This window comes from Pleurodeles waltl, chromosome 5 (genome assembly GCF_031143425.1).
Source record: "Pleurodeles waltl isolate 20211129_DDA chromosome 5, aPleWal1.hap1.20221129, whole genome shotgun sequence".
In the NCBI taxonomy this organism is placed as follows: domain Eukaryota; kingdom Metazoa; phylum Chordata; class Amphibia; order Caudata; family Salamandridae; genus Pleurodeles; species Pleurodeles waltl.
The window spans coordinates 486,410,365-486,434,216 of record NC_090444.1 but is presented as its reverse complement, the minus strand read 5'-3'; positions in this window follow the sequence as shown (position 1 = coordinate 486,434,216).

Sequence of the window (23,852 nt, the reverse complement as noted above, 5' to 3'; positions counted from 1 at the left end):
CAGGCTGTGTTTAATAATTAACGACTACAGACAGAATATGTATATGCCAATGTTTGACATGTGAGCAGTCCCCAAATGCTAATGCAGTTAAGTGCCCAACTCATGCCCCATATACACAATGCCCTACCACAGACACATCTTCTTACTTTTGCAGTGTTCTGAGAGGAATAATGCCAATGTGATCATTCCCACAGGCATGTATGCACATTGTTGTCGGTAAGCAGGCATTTTCCTATTTCACCTACTGCTGTTGTTACACATACTGGGCCAGATCAGGAACTTTGCGGAGCGGAATACTTGTAGCAACCATAATGGATACTCTGTCCTCTTTCTTACAATCCCATTATATCTTCTTGGGCTAGTATTATTGTAGTATTATTATTTGTCACATTTGTGACCGAGTATTTCATATCGCCGAGGTAGAATTCAGCGCCCCTGTCTCCCAAAGGTTTTGAACCATTGACCCTTATCAGACAATTATGTGCAAGGTAGAGCAATGACTACTCAGACATCTGATATCTAGAGAATGCATGCACACACCCCTCATATGGACTAATTATTAGTTGATGTGCATCAAGGCAACTATGCACACACGTGTGGATGGACAGACACTTGGATATGTGAAAAAACACATACTGATGTTTGGGTTACATTATGTGATCTATGTGAGACTTATCTAGCAATGTCCTTGATTCAGTAATGGAGAAGTGCCCAACAGGTCTTTTAATTTTGAGTTGGCTAACCACACTCTGTCCTTGTTAGAAATGCCTGGCACAGAGTCAGTCAATGCTGCAATGTGTGTGGGCTTCTGTCTCTCCCATTACAGTGACACTTTGCTGATGCATGCCATGTATACTTGAAAAACATGACTACGTTCACATAGATGATTGGCCTATATTAAATCCTCTTTCAGGGAGTACCTAGATATATTATATATACAATTCCATGTGTATAAAACATCATTAACCAAATAATGTGTTAGGAATGAATTGTGTACACATTTTTGGACCAGACAGAGCCTTATCAGATCCTTACAAGGTCAAGATATTAGCACATTAGCTATCTTTAGACTAATAACATGCTACTTACAACAGTTGTTCATGATTCCATACATAGGAGTCAGTTGATAGCTGGATATGCCATGCCTTGCTAATATATGTTCATGCATGTAATTGATGACAACAGGGACTACATCATCCTGGCCTGATATGTGTTGTTCCTCCCCAACAGACAACATAAACCCAGAGAATAAAATACATTTTTTTTCTGATTGGAGAAGTACCACCACATAGTCATGTGAGCAAGGCATTCCATGAGGAATTCCATAAAATGGGGTTGAAGTTTGAGGAAAGCAAGGCTGCAGGATCCTGAAGGTCACCGCCATTAACTGCACCACCCCCCATGCCACTACAGGGAGTCTAAGCCAGACCCGCAGGCCAACACTACCAATGATGACATTTAGTGGAGGCTGGCAGACCTAGAACTCCAGGTTCCCACTATTCTTACTAAGATGGACAAACTCCAAACATTAGTGGATATGATTTTGTCCCAACTGTAGTGGATTAGGACCTGCTGCCCCTCCCCTGTTTCTTTTTTTGTTTGTTTTTATATATGATGTTTGCATAGTTTAGCATGGGGATGAGATTAGTGTTAGGTTAGGTAGTTTTTAAGTATATTCTATCTTCTAATAGTTCACTGTAGTTAGTTGTGCATATGGGTCAGAAGATTATTTAGTGGATGGTTGATGTTTAGAGTCTGTATAAAAAAGGTCCTATTGTGTATTAAGGTGGGTGGGGTCGATATTTAATAGGTCTGATGTGCTTTATGTGTAAATATTGATAAGTTAAGGATAGGTAGTTTAGGTTAAGGTAGGGTAGATTAGTTAGCATAGGTTAGATTAGGCATAGTTATCTTAGGTTTGTAATGTAGTGTAGACTAATTTCCTTTTATATTTTCTTATGACTGTAGTGTGGATAATAAATGACTGTTATAGACTTTCAGTACTGCTTCCTTATTCATAATGTAGCAGTTGAAATATATGCCTTTGCTGGATTAAGCCCATAATGTGTGCTTCCATTGCTGTAGTTGTGTACATGGTTGACTGGGTGAAGGACCAAAGGAATATAGACGGGTAAGTTTGCAATGGAATGACTTAATGAATCATCCAACGTGGCTGTGCAGATAAAGTGACATTCTTACAGTGGATGGACAATGGGCCACATACAGATTTTCATCTAACTGATGTACTGTGTGCTGTAAGTGGAGCTTCATGTTATGTAACACCAAATACTTGATGCAAATGTGAGTTATCAAGGATGTGTTGGCTCACAGACTGTTCCCATAAACTTCCTCAGTCTCCCTTGCACCAATTAATTGTCACATCATGGTCAATTGTAGGCTAGAATCCATTAAAATATCTGCCTCCTGAACAGTCACATATTTTGGCCTGACAAATGGCAGATAATAACTTCATATAGATGTAAAACCGCATACATATGACCTTGGGTAGGTACTTACTAGTTCAGATGCACATATGGTTCACATACACTTTTGCCCTTTCCCTGTGTTAATTTTGTTATTTGTCTATTGAACACACTTTCATTTTGTGAATATGTAGAGTGTATAGGGTCAGCATGACTAACATTGTGTACTCCATCTTATTATTAATAGACATAAAACAAGTTATATGATGGAAGTGATTTTATTTACAAGTGGACATAGGAGCAAGATGAAAGTGGCAGTCCTTGGTTCAACAACCCCAACATTTCATCAGACCCATATAATGTCCAGATAGAGTCCAATGGAGACTGCATTGTACCTATGTGGGAAAGGAGTGCTTCAGTGAGGAAGAGAATGACTGAATTGCCAATAGGGAAGTTCAGCCACATTGACCATGCAAAATTGGTTGCGGTCAACAGGTGGTACAGGAAAATGAGGACAGTAGCACTTGTCAGGTACACTGGAATGGATGAACACCAAGCAAAGGAGAAACAGGCAATTTGGCACATAGAGGGTCATTCTGACCCTGGCGGCCGGTGGCCGCCAGGGCCACCGACCACGGGAGCACCGCCAACAGGCTGGCGGTGCTCCAATGAGCATTCTGACCGCGGCGGTTCAGCCGCGGTCAGAAGCGGAAAGTCAGCGGTCTCCCGCTGACTTTCCGCTGCTCTTTGGAATCCTCCATGGCTGCGGAGCGCGCTCCGCAGCCATGAGGATTCTGACCCCCCCTACCGCCATCCAGTTCATGGCGGGAAAGCCGCCATGAACAGGATGGCGGTAGGGGGGGGTCGCGGGGCCCCCGTAAGAGGGCCCCGAAAAGTATTTCAGTGTCTGCCTTGCAGACACTGAAATACGCGACGGGTGCCACTGCACCCGTCGCACCTTCCCACTCCGCCGGCTCGATTACGAGCCGGCATCCTCGTGGGAAGGTCGTTTTCCCCTGGGCTGGCGGGCGGTTTTACTGGAACCGCCCGCCAGCCCAGGGGAAAACTCGTAATACCCGCCGCGGTCTTTTGACCGCGGCGCGGTAATTTGGAGGGCGGGATCCTGGCGGGCGGCCTCCGCCGCCCGCCAGGGTCATAATGAGGCCCATAGTGATGCCATTTTAAGTTTGAAGGAGGTTAAGTCCACATCTTTCTACTCTGATGTGTGTGCTGCTTACTGTGATGGGGGTGTTGTAGGTACACAAGGCAATGGAGGGACACATGAGCTGAAGATATGGATCCCTGTCCACAACATCATTTGTCTGTGTCAAAAAGTGCAGCAGCACTGCACTGAGAAAGGCCTGCCAGTTTGCCTGCCAGTTTGCCTGCTTAGCACCTATGTCACAGTGGTAGGCGCTCATAGTGGTGACATATGTGTCTTGCTTCCACTTCATGAACTTCAGGATGTTGTGTATTTTCCCCAGCTGTTCGGCAACCATGCTAGTGCCACTTTGGCAGGGCAGTTGTTCATGCCTCAGTCTTATGACACCAGCGATATTATCCATATACTGTTGGAATCTGCAGAGCAAAGTATATGTGCCTTGTATAGCGGACAAGTTGTCTTTATTTAGGCTGAGGTACCTATGGACTGCCTCTAGAGTGCCTGCCATGGTCTCTATTCCCTCCGTACTACATCTATCATCTCCCGCTGGACTCTTCCCGACTCAACTTACTGCCTCACAGTGATGTAACCCAGATCATACATTGACTCTTATGTGCCTACAACATCAACAATCTGTGTAACCATGTCAAGAGCACTGACATGTCTTGCTGTTATTGAGGCCTATGGATCAGGCTGTACCCCACATGATAGTAGTATTTTGTTTGCTGTCATGTATCTTCCCAGTTTTAAAACATGCCTGGACACATCCATCTCAGTCTCCACACATTGCTGACTGCAGCACTTTGTGATGGTAGACTAATTTTAATGTCTCTTAACAGAGTCCCTATTTCACATCCTCCAACTGAGGCATATGTGGCATGGTAATACATTTTCTCTTCAAGACTCCCTCCTGCCAGGTGATACATCTTTACCCATGACCACATCACATATAGGGTGTAGTACCCCAATGGGCTCTTCTATGTCATCCCTTCCCAGCTGCAACACAAGCGTGACACTGTCAGACACATCAGCGCATTTCTACAGGTCTGGCTACCTTGCAGTACACATATCCATTCTGACCTCCCTGCTATGCCCTGGCTTCCGTTACCATGCATGTTTATGCTCATAGTCCCATGTCAGACACAGTGGCCTCATGGCACAAGGGGACCTGCATTGTTCTCATCAGGTTGTACAGGGTTAATGTGTCCAGACATAATTGGCCAGATGTAGGTACAAAAAAATTAGCGACTCGCAATTTGCGAGCATGTGCGACTCGCAAATTGCGTGTCGCTAATAGGAATGCAGGTACAATGTCCGTGTACAAATTGCGACTCGCACCCGGAGTCGCAACGCAGATAGCGAGTCCGCTGTCTGCGAGGTCGCTGTTTGCGACCGCGCAAAAAACAGACTCGCAATTTGCGAGTGGGTGTCGCAAATTGCGAGTACCATGTAAATTGATTGCAGGTGCTGCAGAACACTTCAGAAACCACTCCAGAACACTCTGGAAACACTTCCTGGCACATGATGATGACATCACAGCCAGGAAGTTTACTAATACACCTGGGAGGAGGGAGGACCACACCCATTTTAAACTGCTGAACAGCCAACAGGAGGAACAGCAGCTACAATGGCAGAAACACCCAGAAAGAGAAAACTAAAATTTTCTGAGAAGGAGCTGGAGGTGCTGACAGAAGAATGCTGTCAGCACTATGATGATCTTTTTGGAAAGGCAGCCCTTAATGTGCCAGACTCAACAAAAAAACTACTCTGGCTGTAAATACAGGAAAAAGTGAACTCCCTGGGGGTCAGCCACAGGAGTGTGGATGAGATCAAAAAGAGGTGGTATGACCTCCGCTCCCGGACCAAGGAGAGGGTGGCAGAAAGGCTCCGGGAGATGAGAGGCACAGGAGGGGGACCATCATCCGTACCACCACCCACACCCCTGGAGGAAAGGGTGGAGGAGACCCTGGAGCAGGAGGCAGTGATAGGATTTGGAGATCTGGACACCTCTGAGCCCACTACATCAACCGGTGAGTACCATGTGATATGCCTTTACCCCCATCAATGCCATACCCCCACCCACCATGAACACAGGAGCATGCACAACCAGGATAGCTCCATTTCAGGGTAGCAAACACCAGAATGATGCATTATGGGCAATGTAGTCAAGTAGGCAGTCAATAGGCAAATGATTATTAGGAAGTGTGCAACAGATAGTAGACACTGACAGTCTGTTCCCCATGTCCCACAGGTCTCCCACAAGACACCACCACAAGCCACAGCAGCCAGCCCCATGAGGAAAGCACAGAAGCTGCCACCACTCCCACCTGCACCACCAACACCATCCCCTTGACGACAATACCTGCTGCAACAGTGGTTCTGGAGGCTGCGCCAGCAACAGCCAGGAGTGCCACGGTACAGCTCACAGGGCATCCACCGCTGCGCAGGCGACGCAGGTTGAGGAGAGCAGGGCTGCAGGCTGAGTCCGGGCGTCCATCGACCACCATCACCGAGGCACAACTGCTCCGCGGTCAGTGCCTGCAGAACAATATGTTAGGGAGAATTAGTGGGGTTCTGCACCGCTTTGTGAGGAGCAATGAGTCCAGCATGCAGTAGCTCTATGCCCAATTGGACGTCATTGGCACAAACACTGGGGACCTAGCCCTGTCCATGCGGGAACTGGTGGCAGGACTACTGTCACAGAGCGAGGGTGGGCGGCGCAGGGACCGCCAGCTGCTCCAGAGGCTGGACAGGATGGCCTCATCAATTGGCAGACTGGCAGTCAACACCACTGGCCTGTCAAGAAGGACAGTTGGCCTCCAAGTGGAAATGGGCCACTTTGCAGGGGATGTGGCAAGAGGCCTGGGCCGGATCACACATGTGATCGATTTAATGGAGGCACGGCATGTGTCCAGGGGGACAGGGGACACCCCCCAGGACAGCGAAGAGGGCTCCACTGTGAGCAGTGTCTCTGCCAGTGACACTAGGGTGCTCCGGAGTGGGAGTACCAGGCAGAGCACTGCAGAACAACCTGGGACCAGCCAGGCTGGCAGAGGCCGCCGTAGGTCATAGACAAAACCCTGTCCCTGATGTTGGGGCACATGACAGCAATGTGCCCCATGCATAGTTTGCTTTTTGATGTACATGAACAGTTAGTCATTGTAAATAGTTCAATTTCTGCACATATTAAATAGTTTTTTGTTCCACTTAACAAATTGAGTTTTTGGTCAATAGGTGAGTATGGTTGAAGTACCTTCCAAAGTATTGGGTTGCAATGTGTTCCCGTCTCAGTCTGCCTTGATTTGCGATGCTCCGATCCCCATGATGGCGATGTGGTTGCTCCTGCTCTTCATCCTCAGAATCAGGGTCTGCAGGGGTGAGAGGTAGCCCACGTCGGGTGGCAATATTGTGCAGGATGGCGCATGCGACAACAATTTTGAATGCTGTAATGGGGATATACTGAAGGGCACCTCCACTGCGGTGGAGGCATCTGAACCTTGCTTTCAGCAATCCGAAGGTGCGTTCAATCATGTTCCTGGTCCTCTTATGTGCACTGTTGTATCGCCTCTCTGAATCATTGCTGGGTGTTAAGAACGGAGTCATTATCCATGGCCGTAGTGCATATGCACTGTCACCTGTTGGGCACAAACATTACACTGTTAGAAAGTCCTGGTTGGTGTGCAGATTGATCTGTGTGTATGTCTACGAGGTGTATGCAGCTCTACCTAGGAGGTATCCGTCTCCAAACTCCCCACGTTCCAGGCGTTGGTGTATCCCACTGTGCCTAAAAATGTATGAGTCATGGGTACTGCCTGGAAATTTTGCAACAATGTCAGTGATGACATAATGAGCATCACAAACAACCTGAATATTCAGTGAGTGGGTACACTTTCTGTTGCGGAACAGATATTCCAGGTTAGCAGGGGGGCCTATTTGAATATGTGTCCCATCTACACACCCTATGACATGGGGATAGTTGGCAATCCGGTAAAATTCCAACTTGGTGCTGTCAATTTCTGCCTCATTCCTGGGTAGGTATATGAAGTGAGACATGTGTGTGAGTATGGCATCTAGGAATGCCCTGAGGAACCTTGATAGTGCACTTTGACATACCCCACCTGCCACAGCAATGACCCCCTGATAGCTCCCTGAGGCCAAGAGGTGCAGTGAGCATAGCACTTGCACATGGGTAGGGATGAAGCAGCCGCGCAGAGTCTGGCGTTCTAGCTGTGGTTTTAGTAATTCAATTAATTCTAGTATGGCTGCGCTGCTAAGGCGGTATTTGTCATATATCTCTTCCTCAGTTTGCTGAAAAAGAGTCTGCCTTGTTCTCTAAATCTTCTCCTGTCTCTGGCTCCTCCTCCTCCTCTGCTGTGCGGCGTGGGCTCTCCTCCTCACTGCTATCAGGTATATCTCCGCCATCTTGAGTAACCCAGATGCCTTCTGGGTCTCCTTTTATACTTTGGTAATGGTTACCACCTGCTCTGAGTTAGTGGTAAATGGGACATGCAAACTGGGCTTTTTGCGACTAGTCGCAATTTGCGAGTTGCAATTGCATATGGTTTGTGACTCGCAAATTGCGACTTCCTATTTGCGGGTCGCAAAATGGGGTTGCAATTTTTGCAAGTCGGCAACGGCTCGCATCGCTTTTTGCGAGTCGGAAATGGGATTTTTGCATCCCATTTCCGATTTTGCGCAGTCGCAAATAGCGATTCGGGCCATTTGCGACTCGCAAAACTTTGCTACATCTGGCCCAATGTGTTGTTGCAGTCGTTGGGGCATATGTTCCTGCAGCTTCCGGTGCCAGTACTTCAGTACACACCAGAGGGGCAAGCCACAGATTTATTTCTACATAGCCACAATGGTCAACTTCACATGGCTTTTTCTGGTTTTGTAGATATGGAGTGAGGCAAGGATGGACAAGTGGCTGCATTGCCGTACTTTGCATCAAGGGGCAATACCATGGCCTTTACATTGTGTTTTAAATGCCAAAGCCATGTTTTTTGTTGCATTGCCTGATTTACAACGACCTCTGTATAAAGCTTCAGATTAAAGTATGCCATTTCAGCAGCATTTCAATGGTTTGTGTGATTCTCTTGAAACTTCTCTCACATTGTTGTGACCATTGAAATGAAGCATTTTTATTTGTTATGTCTTGAAATGGAACACTCAGAGCGGCAAAGTCTGGTATGCATCTTGAACAGTAATTGGCCAGTCCAAGAAATGAACGTACCTTAGAAACATCTTGGCATTTCAGCATTTGACAGTGTTGTACTTTCGCAGTATTGTGTGTCATACCCTCATCAGAAAAGATGTGGTAAAAAAATGTCAGCTTTGTCTTATGGAACTCACACTTGTCTGCATTCTAAGTCAAACCTGCCTCAGTAAGTAAATAACCTACTTGCTGTGTGAGAGCTCTATCACGCTTCTTCTGTGTAGCTCTGAAAACAAATAATTATCACTATAATTTAAAGTATTCATAACAGGCTGTATGAGACATCAAATGACATCTTAGAAATGTTCTGCAACCTATGACATACCAAACTGAGAGCCTGATTTAGATCTTGGCAGAGGGAATATCCCTTCACAAACACGACGGATTTCCTGTCCGCCATGTTACTATCACCATAGGATTTACTGGGATCATAATAAGGTAGGTGGGATATCCATCATGTTTGTGATGGAGTTTTCCCCTCTGCCTAGATTTAAATCAGGCCTTGAGTCTTTTGTATCAAAAGAGACCAACATGTGCAGAAAAAGTTGTAATATACCTACAATTTTTTGTGAGTTCCAACTGATGATAACCTTTATTTAAATCAAGGTGAGACCATTTCATTGTGTTATCATGTCAGCAATGTGTGGACCTGGATGCCGTTCTCGTTCAAATGCCTTGTTTGCCTGAGGCATGTCAACATATATTGTCAACATATATTAGTATAGCCCTTCGCTGTCCTTTTAGGGTACTACCACTATGGGAGAAACCTCAGGGGTTGGACCAATAGGAGGCCCAATAATGTTATGCTTAAGGAACGACTAAAGGTCTTGTTCTACAGCTTCTTGTAAGTGAAAAGCAATTAATCTATGTCTCTGAGCAACAGTACAGACATCCTCATTAATATGCAGCTTTACCTCCATAGACTTAGCTTTCCTAAACCATGAAACAACAAAGATGATTGATTGACTATTTCCTGATGAGCAATTCACAGAAATCAGTCCCATATCTAGAGTAGATAGGCTCTTGACACTGTACCTTTAAGCACATGGATGGGTGCTTGTACCTTTGTTTTCTTGTGTTTCATTGTCGCTACAAATAAACCTGGGCATCAATGCAGCCCATGTATATACTTTGGTGTTTAATGGTGTAAGCCACAGTAACAGAGTTATTTCATTGTATTTCTTTACAGGCATTATGTTTATTGATGCACCACTGTCAGTAATTAAAGGTATTGAACAACCATTTACTTTCAATTAAATCTTTGGACAGTGTTTGTATGATTTTGGTGTGCTTTGGCATAGCAACTTTTCTTTTATTGACATATTTTTTGACATGAGGCCAGTCCAACATGCGCTTGTTTCTCCGAGATAAACATTGACATTTCATAACCATCTTCCTCATCTTCTCTTGCTATTGAGGTGGAAGAACTGTTTGACGATGAATTAGATGACAATCATCTCTGTTCAGTGTCCATTTGCCTCAACCAATGTTGCTCCTTGGCCTTGCGGGCGTGTGTTGAGCAGTGGTTCTGGAACATTCTGGCAGCCATTTTGTCTTTGCACCCCGACGCACTTACCTTTTCCTTCTCTCTACAAACCGTCACAAAAAGTTTTTTCCCAAAGCCTTTACATATCTATCCAATGGCAAAACATTTACCTTTGTGTAGAAATGAAAATTAGTGTATACATCACTTTGTGTACTTCAGTATTCTGCTTTGGCTTACTTTTCACACTCATCAGTGATTCATTCTATGCACTTTTGACCTCCATGTGAGCAGCCTGTCTTTCAGCATGCTCTTCAGCTCTGCCAGCCATTAACACTCAAAGGGTTTCTCTAATCACTAGTTATCTGACTGAATCTGACAGGCATCCGTCAATAGCTCTAAGAGGACTAGCCTCTTCATCAGAAATTGATTCAACTTACAGTGTTTTATGAGTGTATTGAGTCTCTACAAATTAATTGATGGTTTCACCAACTTTTTCGCGTTCTTGACTGAAATTGTATCCTTCGTAATCAATGTTTGCTACTGGATTGAATTTGAGATTCAACGCTTCTTTAAACTGACAGTATGTGACTTCTTTGTCACTTCTCTGCATTTTCTTTATGACATCTTTCATACCATAACCAGCAATATTTATGAGATACTTGATAATCATTCTGTTATCAGTCTCTTCAAGTTCATCAATTAAATCACAAATGTCTCTATCTGAACAGTTCATCTATCGCCAATATTTTACTTTTTGGCAGTATGAAAAGGTGGTGGCAGTGTCAGGAATGTAGCATTTTGGTAACTACTTACCGGAGTGGCTGACTTTCTGCTGTCCTCTAGGACCTGCATCATCTGCCCCATCTCTGAGGCAGTGCGATGGATCGGCCTCTTTGTCATCCTGGACAGTCTGTGGGGCTGTGACCTCCTTCTTGCATCGGAGCTCTTTTAACTTTGAAGACATCTGGAGATGTTTTACGCTACCACTTTGCAGGTTTAGCGGTGTGCCACTTCAGGTTCTGGAAAGCTTAGTAAGCACAACCCCTGTGATTCTTTTTGGGTCTTCTCACCCAGTGCTGGGGTGATAAAGCTCCACAAATTAAGACTCTGGTAAGTGTAATGACAGTATGCTTCCTTCTCACTTGTTCTGTCAGCCAGCACTTCTATATATTTGACTCCAGTAGTTCTTTGGCACTTCTCTTTGCAGCGTTCTTTGGAAAGTTATAATTACCTTTGGCTGCGCTTCGTAAAGATGGTTGTATCAGCCTTCAGTGTTAGATATCTGTATATTGTGCAATATTATATTGCATGGCAGCGCAGTATGGTTATGTATGGCCTGACCAGCAGGTTCTCGGGCTAGGGCATTTAGATTCTTTACAACTTTGACTCTACGTACATGAAACATTGATTGTGTGCTTCGACAGCGACACACGTGGCACGCACAAGCAGTTTGCTTGGATCACAGCAAACTCTCTGAGAGAGCACAATCATTCTTGGGGATACTTATCCTCTATCTTATCACCAGAACTCAACATTTTAAATCAGGCTTTCATTGCGTTACGCTCTAACAACTGCATCATACTTCCTCTGAGTCCATTTGAGACCAAAAGGTTTCTGTCATAAAATTTGCAAGACGTTATAGTTTATGCCATAGATAGTCCTTGCATCCATATCAATATAGTACAGACTACTCACCAAATAGATGAGAGAATAATCCAACACAAAAGTTGTGTTGAGTGGCAGGTCCAGAGTTGTTCCAATGGTTGTACTCTGCATGACCATGTCTCACTCAGTAACATCTTTTGTGTAATAAGTGTGTAATCAAGATAACATTACATCAAGTGGAGGTAACATACAAATATTACTAAATAAATGGGAATCCAAGCGGATAATGAAATGTTCGGCTATTCTTGCTCAGCTCTTTGGATGAATGGAATTCACAAATTTGTGGAAACTTAACTCTGTACGACTGTTTTGTATTATATGTTGTAATTGACTATAAATGCTCTTTCATTTTTCTCCCATTATTAGTCCACCTATGTTTTCGTTTAACTTGTTCCAGTTCAAATAATGATGTGGAACCTACAGAGAAGAACACACCTAATCACTCTTTACCTGAAACTTTCTGTACTAAGCATTAGTTGTTGATAGCGCATCCACATGGAAAAGCCTTAGACAGACTTTTCATGTGTTCCTCATGTAAGTTTCCCCTAAATCAATCTGAATATAGGTCCATGGTTTTTAATCTTCTACAACGTATGCTATCAGTTTTCAATTATATTTTGTTGCACCAGGTATGTTATTAATTTTTGCTCATTTCTGATTTCACTACCATAACCTACATTTGTATCCTTTGCATAGTGCATTATACCTTTCCTTTTAAAACAAATTTTTTTACTAGAGTCTCAAATACTCACAAAGCTTTTCATTGTATCATAATATACAACAACATAACACAAAGCATAGCAGAAAACACTGTATGCTTGAAAGAAAATAGAAATCGAACCTTCTACTACTATTGAATCTAGCCCAAGTGTGTTTGAAGTGCAGCTGGCCCTTAATACTTTTGGTTCTAGAGATTGGTGCTTCCAGTTCATAAATCTGACAAAACATTGGCCACCAATTAGGGAAAAGGGGGTTGGGTCAATCCAACCTTTGGCTATACACAGGCGGATGGTAATAACTGCGCTCACCACTGAGTCTTTTGGGTTGACATCGCATTTATAGGCCAGCTTAATATCTTCAGCAGATCAGCCGGTATCATATCACAGGTGGTAAGGGAGATGCATTGCAATTCCCAACCAAAAAGCTTTTACTCGGGGGCACCCCACAAAAATATGTACAATACTTATGACAACTGGTCCTACAATTAGTATGACTCATGGCTGATTTGCCAATTTTATCCGGTGTATAGTAAAGCCTGCATGTAGTTTCAAAATGTTGTAATTTAAGACTAGCAGAGAGAACTGAGCAATTGATGATATGAAATGTATTGGAAATGTCTTCTACTGAGATAGTCTCTTCTAAGCTACTGCTCCACTTAGCCGCAAGTGTGGGCCTATTGTCCTCCTTCCCAGGCACCCACACCTTATAGAATGAGCTAATTCATAGTGGACTAGCTGTGATAAAGAAGTACTCAAAAACGTAAGAATTCCCCCAACCGCTAGACATGGCTGGTTAATATAAACGTAATCCTGAATCTGCAGGAATTTGAAAAATGAGTGTTGAGGGAGCCCATAATATATTTGAAGTGTGGAAAAGGTGCAAAGCCCAGAAATGTTAAAAAGCTGACCCATGATTTTAAAGCCATGTTTATACCAATGTTTAACATCTGCATCATGAAATAAGGGCAGAAGAGTAGGGATGCCATATAGCAATGTAAATTAGGTAAATTTGCCTCTAGATTTGCTAAATATTTTTGGTGTTCTTAAGCCCGGAACTGTTTAAAGTGATTCATGTCAGATCGTCTCCTAAGAAACAGCCTAAATTCATATCCAAGAACAATTTGATACCACAGTGTTGAAAAATCTGGATTGTGACTCGTAAGCAAATTCCAGATATGGTGGCAAAAAGCAGCCCAGAAAACATCTTAAAATTGGGGAGTTTTAAACCACCTTAAAGTTTCAAGCAGCCGATTGCCTACATAGGTCTTTTGTAGCTCAAAATAAAATTGTCAATAACCCCCTCAAGGCACCTAAAAATGAATCTGACACTCAGAGAAGAATTGCCTGGAATAAATATTGAAATTTGGGAAGGATGGTCATCTTAACAATGTTACACCAGCTCATTAAACTAATTGGGAGGTGATCCATGACCGCAGCTTTGTGGAAACTAATTGTAAAAAGGTCTCATAATTCAGATCAAGAATAAAATTCAGTTTCGCACAGATCTTAACTTTGAAATAGGTGGCTACCTAGGTGGTTCCGGGAACTGAAATCTCAATGTGCTGGCTAAGCAGAACCTAGGTTTTAGAGAGATTGAGCTTATAGCTGGAGACTGCCCCAAACCTTTCCGTCTCAGCCGCAATTTGATTAATAGCAACAGGGGACTCGAGAAATAGATGGCAACATCATCTGCATAGGCACTGATTTCCAGTTCTAACCCATTAGGTACTATCAGCCGAATCAGAGGGTGAGAGATTAGTAGCCAGAGATAAGGTTCAATATAAAGTGCAAAGAGTAGGAGGGATAGCAGACAGTCCTGGCGTGTTCTTCTACAGATACCAAATGGGGGGAGCTATGCCCTACTAGAATTAGACTAGCTGTAGGGTTCTTATAAAAAACTTAACCAGAGCGAGTAATCTGATACCACTGCCAAAAGCTTTCAGCACTGACCAAAGAAAGGGCCATACGACCAGGTCAAAGACCTTCTCTGTGTCCAGTAAAATCATACTGACACTACTGCCCATGAATCTAGCCACATCAAACAAAGCCACAGTAGTGTTTGTGTGACTGGTAGTGTCCCTGCCAGGCAAAAAGCCTTGCTGACGCAGGGAGACAATGTACTGCACCAGAGGGACCAGTCTAACAGCAAGAATTTTTGCAAATATTTTGGCATCTGAGTTAAGCAAGGGGATGGGCCATTAGGATCCGATCTCATCAGAAAGTTTATCCCTTTCTAGAAAAATGATAATGTTTGTAAACTTTAAGGAGTCCGGAGCATCACCCCACCTTTGAAATGAAGCATCAAAACCATAAAAAGGGGGAGGAGTGTTTTTACTAAATAACACATTGAGCTCCAAGGGGACAGCATCCTCCCCGAGCTGCCTTTTCTGAAGGCAGGGAGGTAATAGCTGATTCTAGTTCACAAATAGTAATATCCTCCTTTAATGTTTGCCTTTGGAATTGCTCCAGTCAAGGGAGATCCGCCCTCTGTATATATTCATCAATCAGATGTTGATTGACTAGAGCTGCATGGGAGTACAGATATATTTATCTTTAACAGACTTATCAGTATCCCTGCACCTTTTTTCAGAGATCTGGTAAGATAGGATGTAAAGAAATGGCTCCCTGTTGCAGTTACCCCCCACTTTTTGCCTGATACTGATGCTGACTTGACTAAGAAGTGTGCTGGGACCCTGCTAACCAGGCCCCAGCACCAGTGTTCTTTCACCTAAAATGTACCATTGTTTCCACAATTGGCACACCCTGGCATCCAGATAAGTCCCTTGTAACTGGTACCTCTGGTACCAAGGGCCCTGATGCCAGGGAAGGTCTCTAAGGGCTGTAGCATGTATTATGCCACCCTAGAGACCCCTCACTCAGCACAGACACACTGCTTACAAGCCTGTGTGTGCTGGTGAGAACAAAATGAGTAAGTCGACATGGCACTCCCCTCAGGGTGCCATGCCAGCCTCTCACTGCCTATGCAGTATAGGTAAGACACCCCTCTAGCAGGCCTTACAGCCCTAAGGCAGGGTGCACTATACCATAGGTGAGGGTACCAGTGCATGAGCACTGTGCCCCTACAGTGTCTAAGCAAAACCTTAGACATTGTAAGTGCAGGGTAGCCATAAGAGTATATGGTCTGGGAGTCTGTTTTACACGAACTCCACAGCACCATAATGGCTACACTGAAAACTGGGAAGTTTGGTATCAAACTTCTCAGCACAATAAATGCACACTGATGCCAGTGTACATTTTATTGTAAAATACACCACAGAGGGCACCTTAGAGGTGCCCCCTGAAACTTAACCGACTGTCTGTGTAGGCTGACTAGTTCCAGCAGCCTGCCACACCAGAGACATGTTGCTGGCCCCATGGGGAGAGTGCCTTTGTCACTCTGAGGCCAGTAACAAAGCCTGCACTGGGTGGAGATGCTAACACCTCCCCCAGGCAGGAGCTGTGACACCTGGCGGTGAGCCTCAAAGGCTCACCCCTTTGTCACAGCCCAGCAGGGCACTCCAGCTTAGTGGAGTTGCCCGCCCCCTCCGGCCACGGCCCCCACTTTTGGCGGCAAGGCTGGAGGGAACAAAGAAAGCAACAAGGAGGAGTCACTGGCCAGTCAGGACAGCCCCTAAGGTGTCCTGAGCTGAGGTGACTCTGACTTTTAGAAATCCTCCATCTTGCAGATGGAGGATTCCCCCAATAGGGTTAGGATTGTGACCCCCTCCCCTTGGGAGGAGGCACAAAGAGGGTGTACCCACCCTCAGGGCTAGTAGCCATTGGCTACTAACCCCCCAGACCTAAACACGCCCTTAAATTTAGTATTTAAGGGCTACCCTGAACCCTAGAAAATTAGATTCCTGCAACTACAAGAAGAAGGACTGCCTAGCTGAAAACCCCTGCAGAGGAAGACCAGAAGACGACAACTGCCTTGGCTCCAGAAACTCACCGGCCTGTCTCCTGCCTTCCAAAGATCCTGCTCCAGCGACGCCTTCCAAAGGGACCAGCGACCTCGACATCCTCTGAGGACTGCCCCTGCTTCGAAAAGACAAGAAACTCCCGAGGACAGCGGACCTGCTCCAAGAAAGGCTGCAACTTTGTTTCCAGCAGCCTTTAAAGAACCCTGCAAGCTCCCCGCAAGAAGCGTGAGACTTGCAACACTGCACCCGGCGACCCCGACTCGGCTGGTGGAGATCCGACACCTCAGGAGGGACCCCAGGACTACTCTGATACTGTGAGTACCAAAACCTGTCCCCCCTGAGCCCCCACAGCGCCGCCTGCAGAGGGAATCCCGAGGCTTCCCCTGACCGCGACTCTTTGAACCTAAAGTCCCGACGCCTGGGAGAGACCCTGCACCCGCAGCCCCCAGGACCTGAAGGACCGGACTTTCACTGGAGAAGTGACCCCCAGGAGTCCCTCTCCCTTGCCCAAGTGGAGGTTTCCCCGAGGAATCCCCCCCTTGCCTGCCTGCAGCGCTGAAGAGATCCCGAGATCTCTCATAGACTAACCTTGCGAACCCGACGCTTGTTTCTACACTGCACCCGGCCGCCCCCGCGCCGCTGAGGGTGAAATTTCTGTGTGGACTTGTGTCCCCCCCGGTGCCCTACAAAACCCCCCTGGTCTGCCCTCCGAAGACGCGGGTACTTACCTGCAAGCAGACCGGAACCGGGGCACCCCCTTCTCTCCATTCTAGCCTATGCGTTTTGGGCACCACTTTGAACTCTGCACCTGACCGGCCCTGAGCTGCTGGTGTGGTGACTTTGGGGTTGCTCTGAACCCCCAACGGTGGGCTACCTTGGACCAAGAACTAAGCCCTGTAAGTGTCTTACTTACCTGGTTAACCTAACAAATACTTACCTCCCCTAGGAACTGTGAAAATTGCACTGTGTCCGCTTTTAAAACAGCTATTTGTGAATAATTTGAAAAGTATACATGCAATTTTGATGATTTGAAGTTCCTAAAGTACTTACCTGCAATACCTTTCAAATGAGATATTACATGTAGAATTTGAACCTGTGGTTCTTAAAATAAACTAAGAAAAGATATTTTTCTATAACAAAACCTATTGGCTGGATTTGTCTCTGAGTGTGTGTACCTCATTTATTGTCTATGTGTATGTACAACAAATGCTTAACACTACTCCTTGGATAAGCCTACTGCTCGACCACACTACCACAAAATAGAGCATTAGTATTATCTATTTTTACCACTATTTTACCTCTAAGGGGAACCCTTGGACTCTGTGCATGCTATTCCTTACTTTGAAATAGCACATACAGAGCCAACTTCTTACATTGGTGGATCAGCGGTGGGGTACAAGACTTTGCATTTGCTGGACTACTCAGCCAATACCTGATCACACGACAAATTCCAAAATTGTCATTAGAAATTGATTTTTGCAATTTGAAAAGTTTTCTAAATTCTTAAAAGACCTGCTAGGGCCTTGTGTTAGATCCTGTTTAGCATTTCTTTTAGAGTTTAAAAGTTTGTAAAAGTTTGAATTAGATTCTAGAACCAGTTGTAGATTCTTAAAAAGTATTCCAACTTTTAGAAGCAAAATGTCTAGCACAGATGTGACTGTGGTGGAACTCGACACCACACCTTACCTCCATCTTAAGATGAGGGAGCTAAGATCACTCTGTAAAATAAAGAAAATAACAATGGGCCCCAAACCTACCAAAATACAGCTCCAGGAGCTTTTGGCAGAGTTTGAAAAGGCCAACCCCTCTGAGGGTGGCAACTCAGAGGAAGAGGATAGTGACTTGGAGGAAAATTCCCCCCTACCAATCCTATCTAGGGAGAACAGGGTCCCTCAAACCCTGACTCCAAAAATAATAGTCAGAGATGCTGGTTCCCTCACAGGAGAGACCAACACCTCTGAAATCACTGAGGATAGCCCCAGTGAAGAGGACATCCAGTTAGCCAGGATGGCCAAAAGATTGGCTTTGGAAAGACAGATCCTAGCCATAGAGAGGGAAAGACAAGAGATGGGCCTAGGACCCATCGATGGTGGCAGCAACTTAAATAGGGTCAGAGATTCTCCTGACATCCTAAAAATCCCCAAAGGGATTGTAACAAAATATGAAGATGGTGATGACATCACCAAATGGTTCACAGCTTTTGAGAGGGCTTGTGTAACCAGAAAAGTAAACAGATCTCACTGGGGTGCTCTCCTTTGGGAAATGTTCACTGGAAAGTGTAGGGATAGACTCCTCACACTCTCTGGAAAAGATGCAGAATCTTATGACCTCATGAAGGGTACCCTGATTGAGGGCTTTGGATTCTCCACTGAGGAGTATAGAATTAGATTCAGGGGGGCTCAAAAATCCTCGAGCCAGACCTGGGTTGATTTTGTAGACTACTCAGTAAAAACACTAGATGGTTGGTTAACTGGAAATGAAGTGTGTGACTATGTTGGGCTTTATAATTTGTTTATGAAAGAACACATTTTAAGTAACTGCTTCAATGAAAAGTTGCATCAGTATCTGGTAGACCTAGGTCCAATTTCTCCCCAAGAATTGGGAAAGAAGGCAGACCACTGGGTCAAGACTAGGGTAACCAAAACTTCCACTGGGGGTGACCAAAAGAAAGGGGTTACAAAAACTCCCCAGGAGAAAGTGGGTGACACTAGAAACAAAGAAAAAGAGTCCTCTGTAGGCCCCCAAAAACCAGAACAGGTGGGTGGGCCCCAAGACACAACCCAAAACAAAGGTGGGTACCAGGGTAAGAACTGGGATGCCACTAAGGCATGGTGCCACAACTGTAAACAGTCTGGGCACCACACCAAGGACACTTCTTGTCCCAAAAACAAACCCCAGAACAAAATTCCAGGGGTAACCAGTGTAGCCATTGGAGATGACTCCTCAGATGAGGAGGTCTTCATAGCTTTCAACTGGAAAATGGGCCCAACAGGTGAGTTGGAGATTCCAGAGGGAAGTAGACACTTCCACCACCTACAGGTGAATGGAATCCCAGCCACTGCCCTGAGAGACACTTGTGCCAGTCACACTATTGTGCATGACAGGCTGGTGCTCTCAAACCAGTACATCCCAGGTGAGATGGCCAGAGTAAGAGTTAGCCCAGACAGGGTCACTAATAGGCCTGTGGCTCTTGTGCCCATAGAAGTGGGTGGAACTTTTAGCTGGAGAAGGGTGGTAGTCAGTACAGACCTCCCCCTTGATTGTCTCCTTGGAAATGACTACCCAGAGGTTAGTCAGAGCCTAAGAGAAGAACTGGTCCAGGGCCAGTCCTCTCCCAAGGATTCTGGAGTGCCTGCCTCTGCAGTAAATGCAAGTAGGCCCCAGAGGAAAAAGAAAAGGAAACAGAGTAGGAAAGGTGGACAACCTTTAGCCAAGGTTCCAGCAAGCCAAGGAGATTCTGCTCCAGTAGGGGAGAACTCCAAAAATGGCTCTGATAAAGTCCAACCTGACCCACAAGAAGTCCTGGCTAGTCAGGCAACTGTTAAGCCTGAGTGGGTGGCTCCTCAGCTAACAGAAGAAAGAGTGGAAGAAGGGTGTTTACTACAAGATGTGGTAACCCCCCACTCTAATACAGCAGACAGGCACCCTGAACCCAAAGAAGCCTGTAACTTAGCCCCTTCCCTTGTAGGTGAAGAGCTAAAGGTGTGGTTCTGGGCACTAACAGCTGTCAGTGGCCTCTGCTGGGTGTTAGCCTTTATGGCTGCACTATCCTTGGCATGGTGGTCTGACCCCATGCCAAATAACAAGTTAGGCCCCCTGACCCTGTTGGTCATGGTGGGGTTACTCCAGCTCTGGGTAACCTCTTTGGGTAAGCTAGGGGTGACCCTGGCTAAGATAAGATTAGCAGAGGTGGATACCTCTGACCTCAAAATAGAGAGAATGGGTGAAGACATAAAAAGCACAGACAAGAGGCAGTTCAGACTAGGTCCTATCACTGTGGAAGTGGGTCAGTTCCCCAGAGGGAATGACCTGAACAGGAGGATGTAAGGCAGAGTAGGCCCTGCAACAAACCAGCCATTTCCTCTACTCTTCCTCGCCTGACAGACTAGGAAGACTCTTCCAGCGTTGGCTGAGTCTCCTGGCCTGTGGGCTGGGGGGGGCTTGTGTAAAGAAATGGCTCCCTGTTGCAGTTACCCCCCACTTTTTGCCTGATACTGATGCTGACTTGACTAAGAAGTGTGCTGGGACCCTGCTAACCAGGCCCCAGCACCAGTGTTCTTTCACCTAAAATGTACCATTGTTTCCACAATTGGCACACCCTGGCATCCAGATAAGTCCCTTGTAACTGGTACCTCTGGTACCAAGGGCCCTGATGCCAGGGAAGGTCTCTAAGGGCTGTAGCATGTATTATGCCACCCTAGAGACCCCTCACTCAGCACAGACACACTGCTTACAAGCCTGTGTGTGCTGGTGAGAACAAAATGAGTAAGTCGACATGGCACTCCCCTCAGGGTGCCATGCCAGCCTCTCACTGCCTATGCAGTATAGGTAAGACACCCCTCTAGCAGGCCTTACAGCCCTAAGGCAGGGTGCACTATACCATAGGAGAGGGTACCAGTGCATGAGCACTGTGCCCCTACAGTGTCTAAGCAAAACCTTAGACATTGTAAGTGCAGGGTAGCCATAAGAGTATATGGTCTGGGAGTCTGTTTTACACGAACTCCACAGCACCATAATGGCTACACTGAAAACTGGGAAGTTTGGTATCAAACTTCTCAGCACAATAAATGCACACTGATGCCAGTGTACATTTTATTGTAAAATACACCACAGAGGGCACCTTAGAGGTGCCCCCTGAAACTTAACCGACTGTCTGTGTAGGCTGACTAGTTCCAGCAGCCTGCCACACCAGAGACATGTTGCTGGCCCCATGGGGAGAGTGCCTTTGTCACTCTGAGGCCAGTAACAAAGCCTGCACTGGGTGGAGATGCTAACACCTCCCCCAGGCAGGAGCTGTGACACCTGGCGGTGAGCCTCAAAGGCTCACCCCTTTGTCACAGCCCAGCAGGGCACTCCAGCTTAGTGGAGTTGCCCGCCCCCTCCGGCCACGGCCCCCACTTTTGGCGGCAAGGCTGGAGGGAACAAAGAAAGCAACAAGGAGGAGTCACTGGCCAGTCAGGACAGCCCCTAAGGTGTCCTGAGCTGAGGTGACTCTGACTTTTAGAAATCCTCCATCTTGCAGATGGAGGATTCCCCCAATAGGGTTAGGATTGTGACCCCCTCCCCTTGGGAGGAGGCACAAAGAGGGTGTACCCACCCTCAGGGCTAGTAGCCATTGGCTACTAACCCCCCAGACCTAAACACGCCCTTAAATTTAGTATTTAAGGGCTACCCTGAACCCTAGAAAATTAGATTCCTGCAACTACAAGAAGAAGGACTGCCTAGCTGAAAACCCCTGCAGAGGAAGACCAGAAGACGACAACTGCCTTGGCTCCAGAAACTCACCGGCCTGTCTCCTGCCTTCCAAAGATCCTGCTCCAGCGACGCCTTCCAAAGGGACCAGCGACCTCGACATCCTCTGAGGACTGCCCCTGCTTCGAAAAGACAAGAAACTCCCGAGGACAGCGGACCTGCTCCAAGAAAGGCTGCAACTTTGTTTCCAGCAGCCTTTAAAGAACCCTGCAAGCTCCCCGCAAGAAGCGTGAGACTTGCAACACTGCACCCGGCGACCCCGACTCGGCTGGTGGAGATCCGACACCTCAGGAGGGACCCCAGGACTACTCTGATACTGTGAGTACCAAAACCTGTCCCCCCTGAGCCCCCACAGCGCCGCCTGCAGAGGGAATCCCGAGGCTTCCCCTGACCGCGACTCTTTGAACCTAAAGTCCCGACGCCTGGGAGAGACCCTGCACCCGCAGCCCCCAGGACCTGAAGGACCGGACTTTCACTGGAGAAGTGACCCCCAGGAGTCCCTCTCCCTTGCCCAAGTGGAGGTTTCCCCGAGGAATCCCCCCCTTGCCTGCCTGCAGCGCTGAAGAGATCCCGAGATCTCTCATAGACTAACCTTGCGAACCCGACGCTTGTTTCTACACTGCACCCGGCCGCCCCCGCGCCGCTGAGGGTGAAATTTCTGTGTGGACTTGTGTCCCCCCCGGTGCCCTACAAAACCCCCCTGGTCTGCCCTCCGAAGACGCGGGTACTTACCTGCAAGCAGACCGGAACCGGGGCACCCCCTTCTCTCCATTCTAGCCTATGCGTTTTGGGCACCACTTTGAACTCTGCACCTGACCGGCCCTGAGCTGCTGGTGTGGTGACTTTGGGGTTGCTCTGAACCCCCAACGGTGGGCTACCTTGGACCAAGAACTAAGCCCTGTAAGTGTCTTACTTACCTGGTTAACCTAACAAATACTTACCTCCCCTAGGAACTGTGAAAATTGCACTAAGTGTCCGCTTTTAAAACAGCTATTTGTGAATAATTTGAAAAGTATTCATGCAATTTTGATGATTTGAAGTTCCTAAAGTACTTACCTGCAATACCTTTCAAATGAGATATTACATGTAGAATTTGAACCTGTGGTTCTTAAAATAAACTAAGAAAAGATATTTTTCTATAACAAAACCTATTGGCTGGATTTGTCTCTGAGTGTGTGTACCTCATTTATTGTCTATGTGTATGTACAACAAATGCTTAACACTACTCCTTGGATAAGCCTACTGCTCGACCACACTACCACAAAATAGAGCATTAGTATTATCTATTTTTACCACTATTTTACCTCTAAGGGGAACCCTTGGACTCTGTGCATGCTATTCCTTACTTTGAAATAGCACATACAGAGCCAACTTCTTACATAGGACCCAACCAATATTCTCCCATATTCATACTGAAGAGTCCGATGATTATAATAGTCAGCGGCCACGTTTTCAAAAAGATTATGATCTAGTGGGGAGTGTAAATTGACCAACTGGAGATAGATCAAATACTCATCAGGGTTCCTCTCCCTGATAGTTTGGCCATGCTGAGATTTTGCCACCAATGTTTGTGTCCAGAGCTTGGAGGACACCCCCTTACCATGCTTATTTACTTCCACAATAAACTGAAGAGGAGCCCCTCAGACATAGGCCTTCTTTGCATCCTATACAAGATGGGGTGGGGCCAAGTCCTGATTCACTGCCACAAAATCCTTTAAGTAATCAGTCATATGGGTTATAAAACTAGGGTGAAAAAGAAACTAGTGTGGAAGAGTAAAACAGTGTTCCTC